Source organism: Capricornis sumatraensis, chromosome X, assembly GCF_032405125.1.
Source record: "Capricornis sumatraensis isolate serow.1 chromosome X, serow.2, whole genome shotgun sequence".
NCBI classification, from domain to species: Eukaryota; Metazoa; Chordata; class Mammalia; order Artiodactyla; family Bovidae; genus Capricornis; species Capricornis sumatraensis.
The window spans coordinates 64,092,137-64,117,737 of record NC_091092.1 but is presented as its reverse complement, the minus strand read 5'-3'; the positions used below and the strand labels follow the sequence as shown (position 1 = coordinate 64,117,737).

Here is a 25,601-nt window from a genome sequence, read left to right as displayed (position 1 = left end):
GTGGTGAATTTGCATAGAGTTCACAGAAGATGTGGTGAATTCTGACACTTGTGCAGAATGACAGTGTGCTCATTAGGACAGTGTGGATCAAGGGATAGATGTTTGTGACTATCAGAACCAAAGGCACCGATGTGATACAGTATTGGGGACTCATGGTTGTGGCATAGTAGAGAGGGTGACATATGGCTACAAATATGTCATAAGCCATCACTGCCAAGAGGACAATGTCCAGCTCTGGAAACAAAATTAGGAAATACATCTATGTGAGGCATGCCACGTAGAGGATGGCTTGGCTTTGGGTTTGGATGTTTAGCAGCATCTTTGGTACAGTGATGGAGGTGAAGCAGATGTCCACACTGGACAGGGTGTCTATAAAGAAGTACATGGGGGTGTGGAAGTAGGAGGTTGAGCCGATGGCCAGGATGATGAGTACGTTCCCCACCACAGCGACCAGGTCCATGGACAGGAACAGACAGAAGAGGAGGGGCTGATGTTTGGGCACCTCTGACAGTCCCAGGAGGAGGAATTCTGAGATGACAGTTCAGTTGCCTCTCCCCATGGCTTCTGGTTTCTGTAGGTAGCATTGGAAATACATCTGTCAACAAGACCAGAGGCAATCTGGGGAATCACACACTGCAGCCTCCCTCCATGGTTAAAACCACGGTTAAAACCATACTGGTTACTTTTGACCAAGGAGCTCCAGCCTGGGGTAGTAAGGACATGACTTATTTGTGGGGCTGTCTGGTCACCACAGAATGGAGAAGGGGCGAGCTGTGGCTCTCTTTGTGACTTACCTCCTCAGTCAGGCATTCCTGCTTCCCCAGGAGGAAAGAAGAACCAGACAGCAATGAATGGAAGGTCTGCTTTGGGGAGAGTGGCTGGAGACAGCAAGGGCAGTTGAGTTGTCATCGAGTGCGTTGGTTGGATCCCTAAGGGTTTTTTGGTTTAGTCAGGAAAGAGTCTGGGTGAGGACCCCTAGGACAAATTCTTTGTGTGTGTGTTGTGCGTGTATGTCCTTAGACATAGCTCTTTCATAGATGAATACAGAGACATATATGTTATGTGTTTATATTCACAGAAAGATTCACAAAACGATGTTCTCCAAAATACTGACAGTGGTTATCTCTGGGGTACAGGAGCTTTACTTGTGTCTTTCTTTCAATGCTAAACAGCTATAAATCTCCCAAACTATACTGCTTGCATGTTAGGAAGTCTTTCAGGAGGTGTGTGTGATGGTCTATGTTGGAAGCACAATCACAGTGAGGAGCTCAAGGCCCATGAGACCTTGTCATAAGAAGTCTAAGAGGGCATGTCTAAGAAGTTATGTCCCTTTGTCTTTGTCGCTCCTTCTCAAGTCCATGTCACAGAATCCACAAAGGCAAAATGCTCATGTGGTGTGATTCCACTAGGCATACTGATGTGCACTTACATATCTAAAATCCAGAGGAACTTCAAAACTGATTGAAACCTGATTTTAGAATGTTGACTCTAGAATAGGCAGATGATGAAGCTCTCCATCAAAAAAACTCAATGAATCTCAAAAAGGATAAAAACAAAAGATGCACACCAAGACAGATTGTGATCAAACTATCAAAAACCAAAGAGAGAACCTTGAAAACAGCAAAGCAGGAGCAACTTTTTTGTACAAATTGATCCTCATAAGAGTGACAGTTTCTCATCAAAATCCATGAAGTCTAGAAGGCAATCGGGTTACATATTGAAAGTTCTGAAAAAAAAAAACACAAAAAACAAAAAACTGTCACCTGAGAACTCCATACCTGGCAAAACTTTCCTCCAAAATAGAACAACAAATTAAGACATTCCCTGATAAATTCAATCTGAGATAATTCATTTCTAGTAGATGAGCTCTACAAGCAGTGCTGAAGGGAGATTTTTAGATTGAGATGAAAGGACAGTAGACAATAAGTTGAAGTTGTGCTGAGAAATAAAGCATATCAGCAAAAGTAAATACATAAGTAAACATAAAAGTTAATATTAATATATTTTCAGTTTATAACTTCTCTCTTTTCATATATGATTAAATACAAAAACATGAAACAATGATTATAAAACAATGCCAATGGGCACACAATGTAGAAAGATATAAACTGTGGCAATAACATTATAAAAGGGTTTAGAACAACCTAGTTTGAATTAATGTCAACTTTGCTTCAATAGTTGAGTTACTTCAAACTAGATTCTTCTAAATATTGAGAAAAGATATTCATTGTACTCTCCAGGGAAACCACTAAGAACATATACACTGAAATAAATGAGAAGGGACTCAAGACGGTAAGTATCTAGAAAATACCAATCTAACCCACGTTTGTCAGTAATGGAGGACCTGAGAGATAAAATATATAATACATATGCAAGGAAAAAGAAAATCGGTGAAAGGAAGTTCTTATCAATAACTAACTACTTTAAATGTAAGTGGATTATCTGCTCCAAATAAAATTAGAGATGAGAAAAAATGGATCTAAACAATGTGACCCAACTACACATCATGTGCAAGAAACTCACTTTAAAACCAAAAGAACAAGTAGGTTGAAAGTTAGATGAAAAAGCTTTCTGTACAAATAATACTCAAAAGAGATCTAGAGTGGCTGTAGTAATATCAGATAAAATTAGACTTTAAGTCAAACTTTATCAAAAAAGACAAAGATCATACAATGATGAAAGTGATAAATTAATAAAACAGATATAACTATTGTAAGCATAGTTTACACCTAACAACAAAATCCCAAATTGTTTGAAGTAAACATTGACAGAATGGTAGGGAGAGACAACCGTTCTACAGTGGCAGTTGGAGACTTCAATACTCTACCTTTAATAATGGGTAGAATAGCCAAACAGAAGATAAGTAAAGAAAAAGAGGACTTTAACAATATAAAAAACCAACTAGACCTAGCATATGTATACAGTAGCTGCCACCAAACAACAGCAGAATACATGGAATATTCTCCAGAATAGAACATGTGTTGGGCAAAAAAAGTCTTGGGAAAGCTTAAAAAATTGAAATAATCCATAGTGTGATCTGTACCCTCAATGAAAGGAAACCACAAGTCAAGTAACAGAGAGAAAAATAGAAAATTCACAAATATGTGGAAATTAAATAACATAGTCTTGAAACAAACAGTGAATCAAGAAGAAATTACAGGTACATTAGAAAATAATTTGAGATGAATGAAAATGAAAAAAAACACCCCAAAACTTATGGTATACTTTGAAAGAAGTGCTCAGAGGGAAATTTATGACTGTAAACACCTGCCTTAAAAAAGATCAGGAACAAGGCAAGGATGCTGACTTTCATCATTTCTGCTCAACATTGGACTGGGAATTTTAGCCATTGCAATTAAATAAGAAGAAAGAGCACCTAAAATGGAATGTAAGAATCATGAGTAACTCTACTAACAGATGATTTGATCTTATATATAAAATCCTAAAAAATCCTTGGATAGCAAAGATATCCAACCGGTCCAGCCTAAAGGAAATCAACCCTGAATATTGATTGGAAGGATTGATGCTGAAGCTGAAATTTCAATACTTTGGACACCTGATGGAAAGAACTGACTCATTTGAAAAGACCCTGATACCAGGAATGATTGAAGGCGGGAGGAGAAGGGGACAACAGAGGATAATGTGATTGGGTGGCATCACCAACACAATGGACATGAGTTTCAGCAAGCCATGGGAGTTGGTGAAGAACAGGGAAGACTGGCATTTTGCAGTCCATGGGGTCACAAAGCGCCAGACACCACTGTGCAACTGAACTGAACTGGACAAAAGAATCCACATAAAGAACTTAGTAGACCTATTTATTTAATTCATCAGAGTTGTGGATATGAGATCAACACACAGACATAATTCAATTAAGTAACTCTACATAATCACTTAACTTCAGTTGCTCAGTGTGTCTGAATTTTGCAACCCCATGGACCGCAGCATCCCTGTCCATCACTAACTACAAGAGTTTACTCAAACTCATGTCCATTGAGCCGGTGATGTCATCCAACCATCTCATCCTCTGTTGTCCCCTTTTGCTCCTGCCCTTAATCTTTCCCAGCATCAGGATCTTTTTAAATGAGTCAGCTCTTCACATCAGGTGGCCAAAGTATTGGAGTTTCAGCTTCAACATCAGTCCTTCCAATGAATATTCAGGACTAATTTCCTCTAGGATGGACTGGTTGGATCTCCTTGCAGTCCAAGGGACTCTCAAGAGTCTTCTCCAACACCACAATTCAAAAGCATCAATTCTTAGGCATTCAATCTTCTTTATGGACCCACTCTCACATCCATACATGACTACTGGAAAAACCATAGCCTTGACTAGACGGACATTTCCTGGCAAAGTAATGTCTCTGCTTTTTAATATGCTCTCTAGGTTCGTCATAACTTTCCTTCCAAGGAGTAAGTGTCTTTTTATTTCGTGGCTGAAGTTACTATATGCAGTGATCTTAGAGCCCAAAAAAACAAAGTCAGCCACTGTTTCCACTGTTTCCCCATCTATTTGCCATGAATGATGGGGCCCAAGGCCATGATCTTCATTTTCTGAATGTAGAACTTTAAGCCAACCTTTTCACTCTCCTCTTTCCCTTTTATCAAGAAGCTCTTTAGTTCTTCTTCACTTTCAGCCATAAGGGTAGTGTCATCTGCATATCTGAGGTTATTGATATTTCTCCCGACAATCTTGATTCCAGCTTGTGATTCATCCAGCACAGCATTTCTCATGATGTACTCTGAATATAAGTTAAATAAGCAGGGTGGCAATATACAGCCTTGACATACTCCTTTTCTTATTTGGAACCAGTCTGTTGTTCCATGTCCAGTTCTAACTTTTGCTTCCTGACCTGCATACAGATTTATCAGGAGGCAGGTCATGTGGTCTGATTCCTATCTCTTTCAGAATTTTCCACGGTTTATTGTGACCCACAGAGTCAAAGGCTTTGGCATAGTCAATAAAGCAAAAATTGATGTTTGTTCTGGAACTCTCTTGCTTTTTTGATGATCCAGCGGATGTTGGCAATTTGATCTCTGGTTCCTCTGCCTTTTCTAAAACCAACTTGAACATCTGGAGGTTCACAGTTCACGTACTGTTGAAGCCTGGCTTGGAGAGTTTTGAGCATTACTGTACTGGCGTGTGAGATGAGTACAATTGTGTGGTAGTTTCAGCATTCTCTGGCATTGCCTTTCTTTGCAATTGGAAGGAAAACTGACCTCTTCCAGTCCCATGGCCACTGCTAAGTTTTCCAAATTTGCTGGCATATTGAGTGCAGCATTTTCACAGCATCATCTTTCAGGATTTAAAATAGCACAACTGGAATGCCATCACTTCCACTAGCTTTGTTTCTACTGATTCTTCCTAACACCCACTTGACTTCACATTCCAGGATGTCTGGCTCTAGGTGAGTGATCACACCATCATGATTTTCTGGGTCATGAAGATCTTTTTGTACAGTACAGTACAGTGTATTCTTGCCACCTCTTCTTAATATCTTCTGCTTCTGTTAGGTCCATACCATTTCTGTCCTTTATGGAGCCCATCTTTGCATGAAATGTTCCCTTGGTATCTCTAATTTTCTTGAAGAGATCTCTAGTCTTTCCCATTCTGTTCTTTTCCTCTATATCCTTTCACTGATCACGGAGGAAGGATTTCTTTTCTCGCCTTGCTATTCTTTGAACTCTGCATTCAAATGGGTATATCTTTCCTTTTCTCCTTGGCCTTTCACTTCTCTTCTTTTCACAGCTATTTGTAAGGCCTCCTCAGAGAGCCATTTTGCTTTTTTGCATTTCTTTTTCTTGGAGATGGTCTTGATCCCTGTCTCCTGTACAGTGGCACGGACCTCTGTCCATAGTTCATAATGAAATCTGTCTATCAGATCTTGTCCCTTAAATCTATTTGTCACTTCCACTGTATAATCATAAGGGATTTGATTTAGTTCATACCTGAATGGTCTAGTGTTCTTCCCCTTTTTCTTCAATTTGAGTCTGAATTTGGCAGTAAGTAGTTCATGATCCAAGCCACAGTCAGCTCCCCATCTTACATTTGCTGATTGTATAGAGCTTCTCCCTCTTTGCTGCAAAGAATATAATCTGAATTTGGCAGTAAGTAGTTCATGATCCAAGCCACAGTCAGCTCCCCATCTTATATTTGCTGACTGTATAGAGCTTTTCCCTCTTTGCTGCAAAGAATATAATCTGATTTCAGTGTTGGCCATCTGGTGATGTCCACGTGTAGAGTCTTCTCTTGTATTGTTGGAAGAGGGTGTTTACTATGACTAGTGTGTTCCGTTGGCAAAACTCTATTAGCCTTTCCTCTGCTTCATTCTGTCCTGCAAGGCCAAAGTTGCCTGTTACTCCAGGTGATTCTTGACTTCCTACTTTGCATTCCAGACCCCTATAGTGAAAAGGACATGTTTTTTGGATGTTAGTCATAGTCTCCAAGCCAGGCTTCAGTAATACATGAACTGTGTACTTCCAGATGTTCAAGCTGATTTTAGAAAAGGCAGAAGAACCATAGATCAAATTGCCACCATCTGCTGGATCATCAAAAAAGCTAGAGAATTCTAAAAAAAAAAAAAAGCCCCATCTATTTCTGCTTTATTGACTATGCCAAAGCCTGTGTTGATCACAATAAACTGTTGAAAATTCTGAAAGAAATGGGAATACCAGACCTCATGACCTGCCTCTTGAGAAATCTGTATGCAGGTCAGGAAGCAACAGTTAGAACTGGACATGGAAAAACAAACTGGGTTCAAATCGGGAAAGGAGTACATCAAGGGTGTATATTGTAACCCTTCTTATTGAACTTATATGCAGACTATATCACTGTGCTGACTGAAGCTAAATGTGGAATCAAGATAGATGAGAGAAATATCAATAATCAAAGGTATATAAATGACACCACCCTCATGGCAGAAAGTGAAGAAGAACTAAAGAGCCTCCCTATGAAAGTGAAAGACGAGAGTGAAAACGTTGGCTCTAAACTCAACATTCAGAAAACTAAGATTATGTATGGCATTTCGTCCCATCACTTCATGGCAAATAGATGGCGAATCATTGGAAACAGTGGCTGACTTTATTTTGGGGGGACTCCAAAATCACTGCAGATGGTGACTTCAGCCATGAAATTAAAAGACACTTACTCCTTGGAAGGAAAGTTATGACCAATCTAGCTGCTGCTGCTAAGTTGCTTCAGTCATATCCGACTGTGCAACCCCATAGACGGCAGCCCACTAGGCTCCTCTGTCCCTGGGATTCTCCAACCTAGACAGTATATTAAAAAGCAGAGACATTACTTTGCCAACAATGGTCCGTGTATTCAAGGCTATGGTTTTTCCAGTAGTCATGTATGCACGTGAGAGTTGGAATATAGAGGAAGCTGAACGCCAAAGAATTGAAGCTTTGTACTGTGGTGTTAGAGAAGACTCTTGAGAGTCCCTTGGGCTGCAAGGAGATCCATCCAGTCCATCCTAAAGGAGATCAGTCCTGAGTGTTCATTGGAAGGATTGATGTTGAAGCTGAAACTGCAATACTTTGGCCACCTGATGTGAAGATCTGAGTCATTTGAAAAGACCCTGATTCTGGGAAAGATTGAGGGCAGGAGGAGAAGGGGATGACAGAGGATGAGATGGTTAGATGGCATCACCAACTCAATGGATATGAGTCTGAGTAAATTCCAATAGTTGGTGATGGACAGGGAGGCCTAGCGTGCTGTGGAACATTGGGTTGCAGAGTTGGACACGACTCAGCGACTGAACTGAACTGAAATTAAATGGAAAGATTTTCCATGTACATGGATTGGGAGACTTAATATTGTTAAGATGATAGTACTCACAAAGTGGTCTACAGACAATGCAATCATCATCAAAATCTCAACAGCATTTTTTTTTGCATAAATGGAAAAGCTCATCCAAAAATGCATAGGGAACTGCACGGGACCCCAAGTTCCTGGTGCTTTGTTATTCTGCCCCTATCTTCAATACTATGAGGTCCTCCATGTCCCTCCAGGGAGCCTACTTCATTTACTCACAGCTATGTTTTGTCACTTACAAGTAAAGAGATCCAAGTCATGCAGACCTGCACAAGTGAGTTTCAAGCAACAGACTCAAGAAACGCAAGCTGTTTGGGGGTGATTTGCAATTACTTACTTGGTCAAGTTGCGAGAAGGCCAAGTGACTCCCTTCACATTGCAAGGGAAGGGAGCAGAGAACCCAGCTGTTACCACTGAGCAAATGGGGCTGTGTGTTCTCTGAGGGCAAACTCTGGGGTTTGAGTAGAGGCTTCCATGAAGCCATCTTTAAGTGTGACTGCAGGACAAAGTCACTCATCATGGTCTTAGGTAACCTAGAGCCTGGGAGCCACAACTCCAATATTGACTTTATCTCCTCCCCACCTAGAAGGAACCTTCCAGTTTCTACCTGACCTTGCTGATAGGGTCCCCTTAGTGCATGTAGCCAAAGTGTGGGATGCCCAGAAAACTCAATTTGGAAAAGGATTCTTAGAGTTAATAAATTGCAATTTTGTAGTTGGATTCTATCCCAACTGTGTCTCTGTCATGAAAGTAAGAGCACAGTTTAATAGAGTGGTTTCCTCACAGTTGCCATGGGGATATCTGAGATTATTGAGAAGATTCAGAGAACCAGAGATCCATTCAAAATGTCACCCACCTAATAGTTCTGTAAGCTTTCCTTTCAGTATTGCAAAAGATTTCTTTTCTTTTTTTTTTTTTCAATTAACAATGTTTTATTGAAAATTTTTGACAAAAGATTGCCTTCTATTCCAATGTGTATAATTAAAAAATCATATTGAGATATACAGGTTTATAGAACATTAAGAGTGATGGACATAGTTTATAGTTTTGCATTTTAATACAGTTTAAAGATGGCAGCTATTCATTGACTATCTCCATTAATGTAAAGAGTTTGTCTGTCTCTGTTTCTCTGTCCTTCTGTCTCCTAATTCTGCCCCCTACCTTCCCTAAAGTTTTCTTCAGGTAGTTTCCTCAGAGAGGTCATCCTGGAATCATGCAACCTATATTAACTGGTTGAACAAATTTTCAAGAATAAGCCCAGATGGGAATTTAGAATTTGGTGAAAATGACATTTCACTTCAGTGGGGAGATATGGATTATTTAGGAAATGGTATTGGGACACCTGACCAACACTTTGGAGAGAAAATAATCCTAGATTTCTATGTCATTTCTTACAAAATACATAAATATTTGTCTCACCCAATAGATAAAAAATGTGAAGTCTTAGAAGTTGCTTTGAATGAAGGTTTTCATAATTTTATAATGGGCAGGGCTGTTGGTTGGAAACAAAATTCAGAAAGCATAATGAAAAAAAGATCACTTAAACATATTTAAATTGTTCAAATTTGTACATAGAAAAGACCACATACAAAGATAAAATAAGTAGAGAGAATGTATTTTCCAATTATGACAAATATTTGATATTTCAAACATGTGAAGAGCAATTACCCATCAGTGTGAAAAATATTACGGTCCCAAATAAAACACTGGTAAACAATATGAACGGGCAGTTCTCCAAGAAGAGATACCATTGGCCAAATGCCCTACGTATTCAGTTACATTATGGCGGGTTCATGTCAATGTATGGCAAAACCAATACAATATTGTAAAGTAAAATAAATAAAATCAAAAGGAAAGTGGACTTGTGACTTGAGTGACTACATGGGCAAAGATGTAAAAGACTGAATTTATTCTGCTTGCAGTGGGATGTATGAAAATGATCACTTTCATACACAATTGGTTAGGATGTGAATGGATGCAACATTTTTGGGGAGCAATTTGTTAATACGTATCAAACTCTTTAAAGGGGCTTACTCTTTGACCCAACAATTCCTCTTCTAATATATCTAGTACAGAAAAACAACTATAGTAGGATATTCATTTTGGCATTGTTCATAATACTAAAAAATGAGAAACAGCAAGAAGGTCTAGATATACATTTTTATATATCTATATGGTACTGGTTTAAATAGCCATGGTATTTAAATTTGTGGATTTTCATACAGCCTGATGCCCATACCCTGCCTCTTGTGTGTTTTATAGAGAAGATTTAGAAGCACAAACAAGTGTAGAAAGCCATCTTAATAAAGCTCCTCCACGAAGGAGAGAAGGGTGCAAGGTGTAGCTGCAGTGGAGGCAAGAGCAGCTACCAATCAGCCTGCTCCCTCCATGGATGATGCAGAAAGGGGAGGTCTCTAGAGCATGAAAGTCAGCTGAGCCAGTGGCCCCCGATGTCTGGGGTCTGGAGTACACTCTATGTCTCCCCCACCGTAGGTTTGAAAGGTATCAGAATCTAACAATAAGAGGATGAAAGGTTTGCCAGAACTTGCCTCTACCCCTTGGGTGTCTGTACTGGCACCTACCTGTCAAGTCCCCAGTGACGAGTCTACTCGATTACAAGTCTTCTTGTGTCACCTGGGCTTGGCATGATGGGGTCCATGAGCCTGGTCAGAGGAGTCAGCTGCTCAGAGAGCCTGATTAACTCTGTCAGATGTCACAGACACAGCTGCACTTGGGACCTGTCACAGGAGAAAACCAGGGGCCCTTGACACCCTCTTGAGGCTCCTCTTGGGTGCATGGCCAGCGTTGCTTCAGACTTTATTCCACGCTGTGCTTTTTATGTGGCTGCCTTCAGGGCCTTATTGCTGAGTTGGAGACTTGGAGGTTCAGCCTTGGCAAACCCTGGTCAAGATCATCTGGAAGGCCCAGTTTGCCTGGCTGTGCAGGGAGCACAAGACTGCTCTTGCTCACAGCCCTGACACCCTGAAAGAGAACCCAAAGCCCCCAGCATGCCACAGGGTGATCAGGGCTAGCTCAGCAGCCCCACCATATATATGGGCTTCTGTTCTCAGTGCCAGTCCCAACCTGCTCCTCTGTCAGGGAAGGGGTTTGCTCAATCCCCAGTCCCTGAGGAAACATTAGCTGGCACTCCTGATGCCTGTTAAAGCCCCTGCCCAGGAACCTTCCTTGCTTTTCTTCCAAGCTCCTTATCATTGTGCCAAGAGTCTTCTGTTCTTGGTACTCCTACAACACCCATCAGTCTCTCTCCTGTAGTGTGCCAGGAAGTGGCTGCTGTCCTACTCCAAGGCCTTCTTCACTTCACCAGCCCAGCAGGAAAAGGTGGATAAAGGTTATCTTGATTCTAGGGCTGGAAACTGCCAAGACTCACCTTCTCATAGCCAGATGTGCATCCAGCCTCTCTACCTGGTCTCAGGGCTTCCGGTGAAAACAAGCTGTCCTTTTCACCCACCTCTCACCAGGAGGATTCTGAGAAGGAACTCAGAAGCACACTGGAGCCTTGATCCCCTAAAGCAGGAGAGCAAAATCTGTGGGCATGAGGCAGATGAAGATAGCAAGGAGAGGTTGGTAGTGCTGTTGGAAGAATGAAAACCAAGGAGCTTCAAGGACTCCTAGGACCTTGTGAGGACAATTCTCATTTGTTAGAGACAAATGATGTAATTGCCCTTGGGAAGGAGAAATGTTTTCCTGTTTTCAGTGTGTTCCTCCCAACCCACAGGGAAGGCAAGGATTTAAAGTGAACTATATGTAGAAAAGGTGTTTCCCATTTTAACCACTGGTTTGGAAAGTCACTGAGAGACCCCTTGGGGCAGGCCCATCCTTTACCATCCAACAAAGAGAGAAAACATCCCTTGTCCAGTGCAAACAGCCTTTCTTTGGTAGGTGGTGAAAGTGAAAGTGGAGTTGCTCAGTTCTGTCCTACTCTTTGCGACCCCATGTACTGTATAGTCCATGGAAATCTCCAGGCCAGAATATTGGAGTGTGTAGCCTTTCCCTTCTCCAGTGGATCTTCCCAACCCAGGAATCGAACTGGAGTCTCCTGCATTGCAGGTGGATTCTTTACCAACTGAGCTATGAGGGAAAACTGTATGTCTCCACAAAAACTTGGACACAAATGTTCATAGTGCTTTTACTCAAAGTACATATTCAGACACACAAGACTATATATTGGATGATCCATTTATATAAAATGCAAACACATCTAGAGTGAAACATACCTAGGTTGCTGCAGGTTGGGTGTGATGGGAAAGGACAACCACAGGGATGATGAGAACATTCTGGATGTTACCCTGGTGCTGGTTTCATGGGCAGATGTGCTTTTCTGAAATCACCAAGGAATACACTTTAAATGGATGCAGTTTGTTTTATGTTCAGTATTCCTAGCATGGTTGATAAAGCAGCTGCTTCCCACAGGACTCTGGGAGGTAGACTACAGGCTGTCCAAGGCTGAAGTGTTGGAGGAAGTGATAGAAAGAATCAAAATATTGGGGATGTGTTAATGGTCTTTCTAGTTTCAGAGATCCCTTACAAAAGAAAGGGGAACTCAGGCTACAGTGGGTGGTCTCCAAGCAGAGCTGGGAAGGACTGCAGTTCTTCTAATGGTGATGCTCTTCTCAACTGTGATGCCTGAGACCTGAAACCTTTGAAGATTGAGAGCCCAATAAATCAGAACCCTACAGGGGGAGAAAGCTAACTGCTTCTGAAGGTTGAATGCCAGCAATTTGACATGATGGCTTGGAATCAGCCTCCTGAGGAGGAGATGAGACTATGCAAGCCAACCAAGCAGTGGAGGACAACTTGAACATGTTTCATCTGCATCTAAGCATACTGTTTCAGATGGCCTCAAGACAGCTCCTGGTCATTGTCAGAGAGGGGCACAGGCCAGTACAGAGACCAGTAAACAAAGGCTTCAGGCTTAAGAACTCTCTAGATTCGCTGATAGCTCAGTAGGTAAAGAATCCACCTGCAATGCAGGAGATCCTGGTTCAATTCCTGGGTAGGGAAGATCTGCTGGAGAAGGGATAGGCTACCCACTCCAGTATCCTTGGCCTTCCCTGGTGGCTCAGCTGCTAAAGAATCCGCGTGCAGTGTGGGAGACCTGGGTTCAATCCCTGGGTTGGGAAGATACCCTGGAGAAGGGAAAGGCTCCCCACTCCAGTATTCTGGCCTGTAGAATTGCATGGACTCTATAGTCCACGAGGTTGCAAAGAGTTGGACACGACTGAGGGAATTTCACTCAAGACAGTTGATGGTCTTTGTCAGAGAGGAGCACAGGCCAGCATGGAGACCAGTAAACAAAATGCTTCAGACTTGAAAACTGTCTAAATTAGCTGTCTAACTGTGTGTGTGAACCGGCTGAAAAGTAAGAAACTGCAAGCTGGGCCTACAAAGCCAGTGACTCATCAGACCCTAAAGTACCCACCTTGCTGCACCAGCACTGGGTGGCCTCCCAGAAGGGCGATCCCTCAGAGTCTCACTTAAGGAGTGGCTCCAGGAGATAGATGGGTAAGGAGAGACCTCTAGATAACGTAGCCAGTGGCTACAGACGACAATGTGAGGACATGTGAGCCTTCTCCAGAGGTCTGATCATCTGTCTAATGATCAGACATCAGTGGCTGTCTGATGGGCCAGCCAAGGACCTTGCCCCATTGCTGAGGGAGACTGCTTGTGTTCTTCCTAACCAGGGGGCTTCATCTGATGCTGTGAACCAGAGACTGTGTGTCCTCCGTTCTCTGCAACTAGTCGACTTCAGATCACCTTCCTGTATGGAGTCTCCCCTTCTTTCTTTTGGAAATAAATGTCTTTCAAGTTTTACCTGTACACATTACCACTCAGCTAGAGATCGATCCAGATTCCCTTGTCCCTAGATGTCATTAGGTGTGACTGGCTTCCTGGGTGTGTGACCTTTTCCCATGGCCCTGTTGTCAGGACACGCACCCTCCCCCCCCCCACCCCACCGTGCCATGCTTGATACAGTGCTATCGTTGTTTGAAATAATCACTTCATATTTCAGCTCGTGTTATGTAAGTGAAGTATGATGGAACAGTGGAGTCTGTCTGAGCAAAGGAGATGCACTGGGGTTGGCACACAGGTGCAGGGGCTCAGGCCCACAGGCATGGGAACATTGGGCAGTCTGGGGTGATATGGGCCTTGACGGGGGACAGAGTGGGACCTGGACCCAGACTAGTCATGGTGGCTGGGGCATGGAAGATATGGACCCTCTGACCATCCATTTCTAACCACCTGTGGGCAATCACAGACTCACTGGACCTGAGTTTGAGCAAGCTCTGGGAGACAATGAAGGACAGGGAAGCCTGGCATGCTGTAGTCCACAGGGTTGCAAAGAGTTAGGCATGACTGAGTGACTGAACTGAACTGCAGGCAGTTCCCTAAAGTTGGCTCAGAGTCAGCAAAATGGATTCCTGTCCCCACTTTTGCTCTGCACCTTGCTGTGCTGTGACTTCTGCCTCCACCCTCTACTGAACTAAAGAACAAGAAGTGATAGGTAAGGATCAAAGGGGAAACAATGATGACACAGTGGTGCTGGCTAAGATGTTGGAGTACCAATGGCAGATAATGAATCCAGAAAAAGGACTGGGCTTCCCTGGTGGCTCAGACGGTAAAGCACCTGCCTGCAATGTGGGAGACCTGGGTTCAAACCCTGGGTCGGGAAGATCTCCTGGAGAAGGAAATGGCGACCCACTCCAGTACTCTTGCCTGGAAAATTCCATGGATGGAGGAGCTGGGTAGGCTACAGTCCATCAGCTTGCAGAGTCGGACATGACTGAGCAACTTCCCTGGGAAGGGGGAAAAGTCAACTGTGTTGTGTAGCAGCTGCTCAAATGACCACAGAGGCACGGGGAGAACAGGAAGGTAAGATCCAAGTGCAGAGAGAGGAGTGTGGCTGGGCTCTGGAAGAAGGCAGTTGGTTCCTGCTGAGAGGGAGGTGGCGACACCACAAGGCCCAGAAAAGAGGGAGGAGAACAGTGTGGTGCACATAGGAGCAGAGCCACACACCAATCAGACCCAGTTCACTAGGGCCCACCCAGGCTTCCCCACAGAAAGGAGGCAGACCACCAAATCTGTCAAGTTTCTTAATTCAAAACTGAGGCATATGAGGGGCAAAAGCTGTGCTAACCCTCAGGAAAGAGGGACACCCTGGTAGGGCAGCAGGGCAGGGCCTTCTGATGAGAAGTGGGCAAGGAGAACAAGGGAGCCAGTGTGGAGCTTCTGGATTCAAGAAGCACCAGCTGCTTCCATGTAGGGGATGCTGTGTTCAGCCTGTGAAAGGGAGCAGAGTCAGGGTGGAGCCCTCAGCCCACTCACACGAAGACTGGGCAAGGAGAGAACATGTCCCACTCACTTCAAAGGCTCTGGAACTTCTCAGTGAACTGCTGCAAGACCACTGAAACAGAGAAAGGCATACCTAGGCATTCCAGGCACAGGGATTCAGAAACCCCCTCTTTCTTGTGGGACAAGCCTAACCCTGAAACTGGACCCCCCGAAAACCTAGTGATATCCAGCCCTGCGACTAACTCATCCACCCATCACTCAGGTTAAAAATAGACATGTTTTTCCAAATGAGAACAAGATGTGCAAGTAGTTCTCACACTCCAGAATGTATCCGAATCATTCAGATCCTGTGAAAACATGTCTATTCTCTGCCTACCAGCAGTTAGAGAAAATAAATGTGGTATCTCTAAATGAACTAAAATAAGATCTCTAGGACTTGTTGGCAAAGTGCATATGTGGTTCCAACAATATATGTCTTCATGGAGAAATAGGTAGATAGGTAGGCAGAGAGAGGTGAAAATGCACAGGCTCCAGGGCTGGGTCTGGCAGAGTCTCCTTCCACAGGAATGTTGATCCCTGGGTAGCAGCTTATACCCCCAGCCCCCCACCCAAACTACACATTCTGCACTAGGATGCCCTGGTCTCCCTCTGCCCAGGCAGAGGCCACTCATACCAAGTTGATCTTTAAGGCTGTCAATTTCTCTCTGCAGCACAGGACACTAGACCAGCAGACAAGGGATAAAGAAATTGTTAGTATGGTCTCACCCTTTTTCCCTTCATTCCCAGATCCCTCCCCGGTACTGACCCCACATCTCAAAGCCCATGGTTACACTAGGATGAGTCCTCCCATGAAAAGGAAGTAGTCTCCCACCTTGGAGGTGAAGCAGGGACAAGATAAGTGTGTTTAACCCAGATACCTACCCTGCTGCCTAGACAAGAGAGCATTACTTGAGGGAACTTGTGTGCTCCAGGTGGTGGCTGCTTCATTTCCTCTTGGGACAGACGAAGTGGCCTCCAGAAACCTAAAAGAGAACATAAAATCCAACTCCTAAGCTCAGAAGACAAGCAGGAAGCACCTAGAAGTGTATGCAACAAGGCGGTACCCCCATCTGTGGTCAAGCTGTCCCTGCTCTGCTCAGCAGCTCTGGGCCTGCCTTCCAAGGAGCCCTGGCTTCAAGCCAGCCCTGTCTTCACTGTCTCCTATGGGAGACATGTTGGGGTAGGCAGAGAGGTCTGGGAATGAGGCTGGGGTCCTGGGAGTGTCTGAGAAGAGTTCTCCTGTGTCCTAGAAACCAAACTTTGGAGATTCACCTGAAGGTGGAGATGCTCTGGGCTTGACACTTCCCTGTGCCATGGCCAAAAGCAGTGAATTTCCTGGAACCTGAGAGGTCTTGGTATCCAGGTCCCGGATATTGTATCCTCCGTGATGCTTGGACGGGCAAGATAGCTAAAACACACATTCCTGACTCATTAGGGGTGTGTGTGTGTGTGTGTGTGTGTGTGTGTAGGAGCAGCACAAAGTAGGGAATAGATAAGAAGTAAAAACCCAAACTCCTGAGAACGTGTGTGTGTGTGTGTGTGTGTGTGTGTAGGGGCAGGGTGAGGTAGGGAATAGATAAGTGAAAACCTAAACTCTTGAGAACTTGTGTGTGTGTGTGTGTGTGTGTGTGTGTGTGTGTGAAGGGGCACAGTGAGGTAGGGAATACTTAAGAAGGAAAAACCTAAACTCTTGAGAACTGTGTGTGTGTGTAGGGGCAGGGTGAGGTAGGGAATAGATAAGAAGTGAAAACCTAAACTCTTGAGAACGTGTGTGTGTGTGTGTGTGTGCGCGCGCAGGGGCAGGGTGAGGTAGGGAATAGATAAGAAGTGAAAACCTAAACTCTTGAGAACTTGTGTGTGTGTGTGTGTATGTGTGTGTGTGTGTGTAGGGGCATGGTGAGGCAGGGAATATTTAAGAAGGAAAAACCTGAACTCTTGAGAAGTGTGTGTGTGTCTGTGAGTGTGTGTGTGTGTGTGTGTGTGTGTGTGTGTGTAGGGGAAGGGCAAGGTAGGGAACAGATAAGTAAAAAGCTAAACTCTTGAGAATGCTCTCCAGAAGTCAGCCAGGGTGAGTAGTGGGGCTCTGAGAAAGCTCAGGGCCACTGCAAGGAAGGCAGCAGGAATCAGGAGCTACCCAACATTTGAGGGATTAGTCAGTGTTCACTGGCTGCCAGCACCCTCCCTCCACCAGCCCCACTGGGCATCCTAATGACAATCTCAAAGAGCAAAAGATCCCCTGCAAGCTTCAGGGTGGAGTGCATGAAGGGGAAGGGGAGGCGAAGGGCGCCTACTCACTTGGCTCTTTGGGGCCGGCTCTTTGCCTCGGTTGTCATCTCCTTGGACCACCAGGTTGGAGTCCCTGCTGGCCCCTGGTGGCCTCCCGGTGTTTTGCTTGGGTTGTCTGGCCCCAGGAGGGACCAAGGAATACTTCTCAGTTCTGCCAAGGACTGGCAGGCCCGAGATGGGAGGGAAGCTGTCTAGTGCCAGAGGACCATCTGAGAGGCAGGCCTGGGCCTTTCTCCCCAGGATGACTTTGGAGACGGCGCCACCCGGCAATTTCTCCTGAGGGCCCTTCTTCCATGGGGTGACCTGGGGCAGGTGGCCGGGCCTGCCCCCTCACTTCCCGCTGCCCACGCTCGGCTCTTTCTTAGACGGCTTGTTGGAAGAATAGATGTTGAACTCTTGTGAACTGCCTCTGCATGGTGGCAGCTATTGCGCGTTGGATGGAGCACAGGTAAGTGCCCCGCCTGCTCAGGGCAGCCCGTCGGGCGGGGCCTGCCTCCAGAAGCATCCAAGCCCCCGGCCTTGAGCTGGCCTTCTTTGCGGAAGATGCCCACCTTCATGTGTGGTGTCTCCTGGAACTCGTCCGAGGACAGGTCGGAGGGCTCCAGGTCTGAGGGCGGCTGGTCCAGTGAAGTCGGCCCCTGGAGACCCAGAGCCATGTTCTAGCAATCGCTCTCCTAGACCTCCCCGGTCCCCAGGCCTCCTCCCCCAACCTCCAAACGGCTGTGCCCTCACCACCTTGGAGTGCCCTCATCCGGGCCACTCTACCCAGGACACACAGTCGCCTGCACCACCCTGGTGACCCAACTAAGTTGGTCCTTGTCCCCACCACTGCCCTCCCTGTGCCCTGGGGCAAGACCAGTTCCCAGTCAGACATAGCTCATCATCGTCGGACGAGCTCATTTCTCAACAGAGCGGACTCCACAACCCTCACAGCCCTAGGTGCTAGAAGCCCTCGGAATGGGAGCCAAGACCCTACCCCTAACAACAGCAGGGTGCATGCGTGCCACAGCCCACCAATCAGCGTGTGCCGGGTGCCCGTTTTTTGAGGGCTCCCGCCAATGAGGACGGAGGGCACGTGGTTCGGGCAGGATCGCGGATGAAGAGGTGGTTGTGGGGGAGGGAAGCTGAATTATAGGTTCCAGGGCTCTGGCCCCGCTTCTTCCGGTTCCTCAGTCTCAAGCCTTAGTTTCAGGGAAGTGGCAGCCCGTCCGTTTTGGGCTTGTGGGGACTAAATGCACTGGTGACTGTGAAGCCTGCTGGGGCAGAGAATAGTTGCAAGCTCGCATTCCCAAATGTAGCTAACAACCCGCTCAGTGAAGGAGCAGAGGACTCAAATTGGCAAAAAGCAGCGTTGGAAAGCTCTTCTGTGACAGGGCAGACAGGAAATAGTTTCTGCTCTGTAGGCTAAGTGATCCATTGCAATTTGCCTGGCCTCCAGACTTGTGGCAGGACAGCTGCCCTAACCAATATGTAAACTAATCTGCTCCGATACCGTTTACTGCCTGGCTGCATTCGGGTCATAGGCCATAGTTTCCTGATCCCTGACTTAATCCAAATGGGAGGGAATTCTAATGCTCACCGTCAATAATTGGGAGATGCATACTCAAACCACAAATCATTTTTTCTCATCAGATTTGCTAAATTTACCAAGATCATGAAGAAACCAGTGCCTGTGTGCACTGCTGGAGGGGGGCATATATTAAACTTTGGAGGGACACTTGGTGCGGTTATCTGGCAGAATCTGTGCTAGCAAAGTGGGCAACATTCACTTCTGCTTCTGGTACTGCTCTTAAAGCCATACATCCCCTCTCGCCCTGAGGAGAATGTGGAGGAGGAGGCGGCTCCAGAGATTGAGCAGCAAGCTGGAGAGCGAGTGAGGGAACCTAGCCGCCTGCCTGCCTGCGCTGCCTCCCCTCTGTAAGCAGGAGCCGGGGCCGCTGCCCTGCACGTAGCCCCAGTCCCTCCCTCGTCGTCAGGCCACAAGGGCAGCGCACGCGAGCCATGGGGAGGGACAGCGAGTGAGCGACAGAGCGCCCGGAAGGAAGCGGCCTGATCGTTGGAGTGCCCGCGCGTGTGCCTTTAAGGGGACGCTGCTGGCCTGCCCCCTGCGCCTTCCCCTCTCTCTCCCCATCCCCGCTCCGCCCCTACCCTGACCGCGGAGCAGCACCAGGTCGGAGCCTGCGGCCAAAGTCAGTACCCAGGAGCTCAAATCCAACCGCGATGGGGCCCCCGAAATTTCAGAAAAAAAAAAAAAAAACAGCAAGAAGCAATTGAACACACTGGTGAAGTACAAAATGAAATAGAGACATAATGAATTTAATACTTTTGAAAGTAGGACAGAAATATTACCAACTCCGCCAACCTTTATTTTTTTTTTTCCAGAGGAGGTCGGAATTGATCGCCCAAATCCCAAATTTTGGGGTGACATTTGTTAACCTTCCACAAGTGTCTTCTCTGCTTGGGGAGAAGGGTGAAGAGGCGCAGCATTATTCGACAAGAGTTGAAGTGACAGAATTTGAAGACATTACATCAGGTTACAGAATAGATTTTTTATTTTGATGAAAACCCTTCAAAACCCTTTACTTTGAAAATAAAATTCTCTCCAAAGAATTTCATCTGAATGAGAGTGGTGATCCATCTTCAAAGTCCACTGAAATCAACTGAAAATCTGGAAAGGATTTGACGAAATGATCAAGTCAAACAGAATAAAGCCAGCAGGAAGAGATAGCATGAGGAACCAGAAAGCTTCTTCACCTGGTTTACTGATCATTCTGATGCAGGTGCAGACGAGTTAGGAGAGGTCATCAAAGATGATATTTGGCCAAATCCATTACAGTACTACTTGGTTCCTGACATGGATGACAAGGAAGGGGAAGGAGAAGAAGATGACAAGGATGATGAAGAGAAAGAAGGATTGGAAGGTACTGGTGAAGAAGGTGATGAGGATGAAGGTGAAGAAGATGAAGATGATGATGAAGGGGAGGAAGGAGAGGAAGATGACTAATGGAACACTGATGGATTCCAACCTTTTTAAATTTTCTCCAGTCCCTAGGAGCAAGTTTCAGTCTTTTACTTTTTTTTTTTCTCTTCTTGTGCTCAGTTGCCCTGTTTTTGAGGTCTCTTTTCTCCTTTATACCATGGTTCAAAACTTATTTGGGGGAGGAAATACCTTGAGCAGAATTCAATGGGAAAATAATCTCTACCCCTTTCTGTTCCAAATTCGTTGTTATCCCTTCTTAAGAAAAACTGTATAGAATCAACACCACCATGTTCTGTGGGAAAAAAAGAAAAACCTTCTGCTCCCTTAGCTCTGCTGGAAGCGGGAGGGTGCTAGGCCTCTGTGTAGTTGTGCATAGAATTCTAGCTTTTTCCTCCTTTCTCTGTATATTGGGCTCAGAGGTTACACTGTGTCTCTATGTGAATATGGACAGTTAGCATTTGCCAACATGTATCTACTTTATTTTGTTTAAAAAAAGAAAAAAACTTTAAAAATGGGATTATAGAAGGTCAGCAAAGGGTGGCTTTGAGATGTTTGGGTGTGTTAAGTGGGCATTTTAACAACATGGCTTCTCCTTTGGGATGTTTACTTATGATGTTTAATGGACATCCTTGCAGTTTAAGATGACACTTTTAAAATAAAATTATCTCCTAACGAAGACCTGAGCCCTGCCACTCAATGGGAGAATCAGCAGAACCTGTTGGATCTTATTTGCAATTGACATTCTCTGTTGTAATTTTGTTCCTGTTTATTTTAAAATTTTTCTTTTTGTTTCACTGGAAAGGAAAGATGATGCTCAGTTTTAAACAGCCTCCCTTTCTCTAATTCCCCCTTAACATGTCTGCAGAGCACACAACCCATGCCTTCCCCTTTCTTCCTGCCAAGGTCTATAGAAGCCCGAGAGTCTGGCCTCTGGGCAAGAAGCCAGCAGTCACGTGGTTTAAAGCTGCATCCTGCATCCCAGTGCCTCTCCCAGCACCCCCAGCCAGCCACTCCCCACCCCATCTTTGACTGTAACATGTGCAGGGGTTCTGCCTGCTCCACGGCACCACCAGCTTCCCTGTTCCAACTCTGAATGCTGTTTGTTCCCCCTAGGTATTTGCATCCAGCCTGGCTAGGTGAGCACCAGTCAGCAGGGCTTTCCCCCTTAGTTGGCTTCCCCAACCACCACTAAGCCCCTGCAAGGAACCACAGCCTCTCCTCAGAAGGTTCCAGAAGGAGATCCTTCGGTCAGCCCAGCCCTTTCCAGTTTTGATTCACTCAAAAGTGACTGCACTCAAACTCTGTTAAGAACCTGGAATGAGTTTATTTGCACCCAGCCCTTCCCAGACAACACAACTGCTGAAGAAAATAGTATAAATGTCCCTCTCTGTAATTCTGAGTACCCTACATATGCAGGAGGGAGAATAAACCTGACTATTAGTACCAGTGTAGTGTCTTATGCAATTGTTATGAGGTGTCTTGCATCTCCTCTGTAATTTCCCTGAGGATGCCACACCATCCCAACAAGGCAGGGTCAGTAGAGGTGTAAGCGTCCTGTGTCATAAACTTCCAGACTGAGTGGGTCAAGAATCAGTGTTTTTAGTTTGGCTTTGAGGAATCTTCCAGTCAATTTGTTTGGTGAATTTGATGATGATGAGTTTCAATCTGTATTTTGCATGTGTCTCCTAATAAGAAGAGGAGGTGAGACTGTCAGTCGGAGAAGAGAAAAGAGATGTTGTGCCTTGGAAGGTCCCTAACTTTGCCTCTAAGGATTTGATATTTGAAAACTTCTAGCCTGGATTTGTATAATGGGGCCGCTCTGATAGTGGCTTTGGGAACCCCTTTGAAGTTGAGAGCCCTCCCTTGTCAGGACCATGAGGCACACTGGACTTTGGTGTTAGACCAGTGAGAAAGTGAGAGCTGGCAGTGACTGGCAATGATCCATGGCTAACACACCGTTTCTCTGCCCTTCCTTTGCAGTAATCCATGGCTGTGTACTGAATAGTATTCCCCACTACAGCTGGATTGGACTCCACTTAGCCTTTTAAGCCAAGGTTCCTATCGTAACTGACAGCTTTCCTTTGGGGTGCCAGGCAGCCAGGTCCCCGGGCCCTGCCGTGTTCTTCCACTTCAAGCCCCACCTCTTCTTTCTGTTTCTGCCTCACAGTCCCACTGGCATTGACCATGACCTTCTTTTTTATTTTTGAGATTTTAATTTTTTGGTCACTTGCTTTGAAAACACACAATCGAACAAGGCTATGCCAAATTTTCAGGTCTTTTTGAAGTATTGAGAATGGGGAGGGGGTGTTCTCTTTTCAATAAGAGATAATAACAGGAAGAGAAAAGTAGAAACAATGGAAAGCAAACGAATGCACACACTTTATCTTTTCTTGTTGGCAAAGCAAGAGGGCAGTTACTGATTGGTGAGTGGCCAGAAGCAAGTATGAAGGTGATGCTGCCAAAGCAGAAGCTAGTTTCTTGAGAAAATCCAAGTCACACAGTGAAGCATTTTAGAAGACCCTATGCTTGGAGATTTAAAAGCAAAAAAAGCTTGGATCCTCAGCTTGGCTCAGGAAGATGCTAAGTTAAGGCTGTTAAGTCTCCATGGGAAAGCCTTCTTATTTGCAGCTTTGACCAGTTTCACAGCTGCTTCCCAAGAATCCCAAACTTAAACAACTAAGGGTCTCCATCCCTCCCCCCAGTAATTATTTGCATAACAAATAGGAGGTCCCCTCATTTACATTTATTTACAGATTAACTACTTGAGGTTTGAGTGGTTCTGAAAACTTCAAGAGGTATTAGAGCCACCCAGCCTTTGAGAGACCTTCAGAGACTGGGCAGGAATTTTGTATGAAAGGAAACACTTGGGTCCAGAAGACAGGTAGGACTCACTTTTTGTAAGAGGAAATCGAGGCGCAGAGAAATGAAGGGACTTTGCCAGAGGTCCCAGGGCTGTTTCGTGACAAAAGTCAGGCTAAATTCAGTGTCTTCAGAGACCCGATCCTTTTCACAAATGGATTCCATCTGTTCATGTTCATTCCTGGAGACAAGTCTTTTGATGTTCAGGAGAAAATGAATAGTTAGTATTAGAGCACCTTTGAGGTTTTTAATCCCATAGAAAAATATTCGAGGATGGGGTGGGCAGGAATGGGCAAAGCAGAGGACTCTAGTCCCGCCCCTGAACTGAGTGCTTCTGTTGACGATAAGAGTCATGGACACCTGTTAGCTGCTCAGCTTTCCTGGGAGTCTGGAATGAAGCATGTGAGTGCGGAAGTTTAACAGGTGCCAGAGATGACCCTTGTCATCAAGGAAGTTTGGTAAACGAAAATCTAACTTGTGCGTGAACATGAGAATTTATAAAGTCAACCAAGGCTATGTAAAAATAATTAAAATGCTTATTTTATCGGGTATCTCGTCTCACTGTAAACAGAAAGATTTTTTCCTTCTTCAGTGAAAAGATTTTTTACTGAGTATAATTGTTACTATTAAAAAAAATTTACCCTAATACTCTGTTTACTTCTGGTGAAACAAAACTAGTCACTAGAAATGGTCTGTGTCCCGCCCCACCCCTACCCTAGACTGAAATGGTTTTCCTGAAAAATCCCCACATGTACACACACACACACACACCTCATTTCTCTTAAGCCAAGAAGTTTGCTTTTCCTAGATGCACGATAGATCACTTTTGGTTTTGTTTATATTTTTTGTTTGTTTGTTTGTTTTAATCACTTGGCATTCACATGTGGCTGTCAATATGTGCTTTTTTAAATTAAAACAGGAAGCTTGAAAAAAAAGTATACAAGTTGCTTTGTTACAATAAAACTAAATGTGTACACACACACACACACACAAAGCCATATATAAGTATCAAGTAAGCCATGAAACAATCCTATGATTGAACTATGTACTATTATCTCCTTCTATAGGTGAGTAAACAGACAGGAAACTGAGAGGGTCTGCAACTGCTTAGGGTCATTCAGCTTGTGGGGTCATAAGCAACAATACTGACCTCAGACTAAAAGTATTACAACTGAAAATGGCCATTCTCTCTATAACTCACTGCCTGGCACATCTAGAGAAACACTGGTATCTCATGTGTATAAGGACACATGCCCAAGGATGTTGGTGATAGGAAAAACTAGGAACAATCTAAATTCCCATCAGTAAGTAAATGGATAAATGCAGTGGATCATAGTCATCTAGTAGGTTAAAATGCAGGGGGGAGCGGGGAAGGAAAGAATGACACTGTTAGGTTGATTTCAAAAAGCATCCTGATGACTATAACCAAAATGCAGAACAGGACATAGAGTCAGCTACAAATTGTAAACTACCCTCTCTGCACACAAGTCCTGCATGTTGTTTGTGTGTGTGCACGCGTGCGTGTGTGTGTGTGTGTGTGTGTGTGTGTGTGTGTGTATACATAACTAAAAGTATTTTGTAAAAGTCTGCAAGGACACACAGCAAACATCTACCACTAGCTGGGGGACAGAAGGGGATGAAGTGGGGTGAAAATGTCAATGATATATCATTTGTTTCTCTGCACTTTCTGGTTCCTAGCTTCCCAGAGCTGAGTGCCCTGACACCAGAGGAGTGGTTCCTTCCTGGGATTCTGTAAGACCTTTGACTTCAACAATTTCCCATCCCCTAAAGGCCTTCCCTCTTTCTCACCTCCCTTCCTCTCTTTTGCATTCAGACTCCTCTGCGTAACATGGCCTTTCCCTGACACACCCTATTCTGGATGGTTTCTTAGAAAAGAATCCTGGACTGTGTCAACACCTCTTAACCCACCATTATCTGATTCCCCTGAGGCTATACCTAGAAGCTTATCCTACAGAAGAAGGTTACAGAGCAGAGCAGATTGGGTGCACCAGAAATTCACACCATCCTATGTCAAGCAGACCCTGGCAGTGCTTGCCCATCTCTGCTTAAGTCCTCTCGGAGCCCCACAATGACACTGATGTCAAACACATTGAAAGGGTTAAGGAAGGATAAAGCAAAGACTAATGTAACACCAGCACCCATCTTAAAAACATTAACGATCACTGTTTTCATTCCCTCCTTCCTTCCCCCAAGAAGAATCCTCAAGGCTGTTTTCACACCTTCTGTGCTCTCTCCATCCCTGGGACTCTGCTGCCTGCTTCCTCCCTCACCTTTAGCAGAAGACCTTGCTCT

At 44.8% G+C, this 25,601-nt stretch overlaps 1 pseudogene; it reads left to right on the top strand.

The window, feature by feature from the left end:
- LOC138071727 (protein SET-like) overlaps positions 1-20,453 on the top strand; it is a 37,192-nt pseudogene extending 16,739 nt beyond the window's left edge.
- The last annotated feature ends 5,148 nt before the right edge of the window (positions 20,454-25,601 follow it).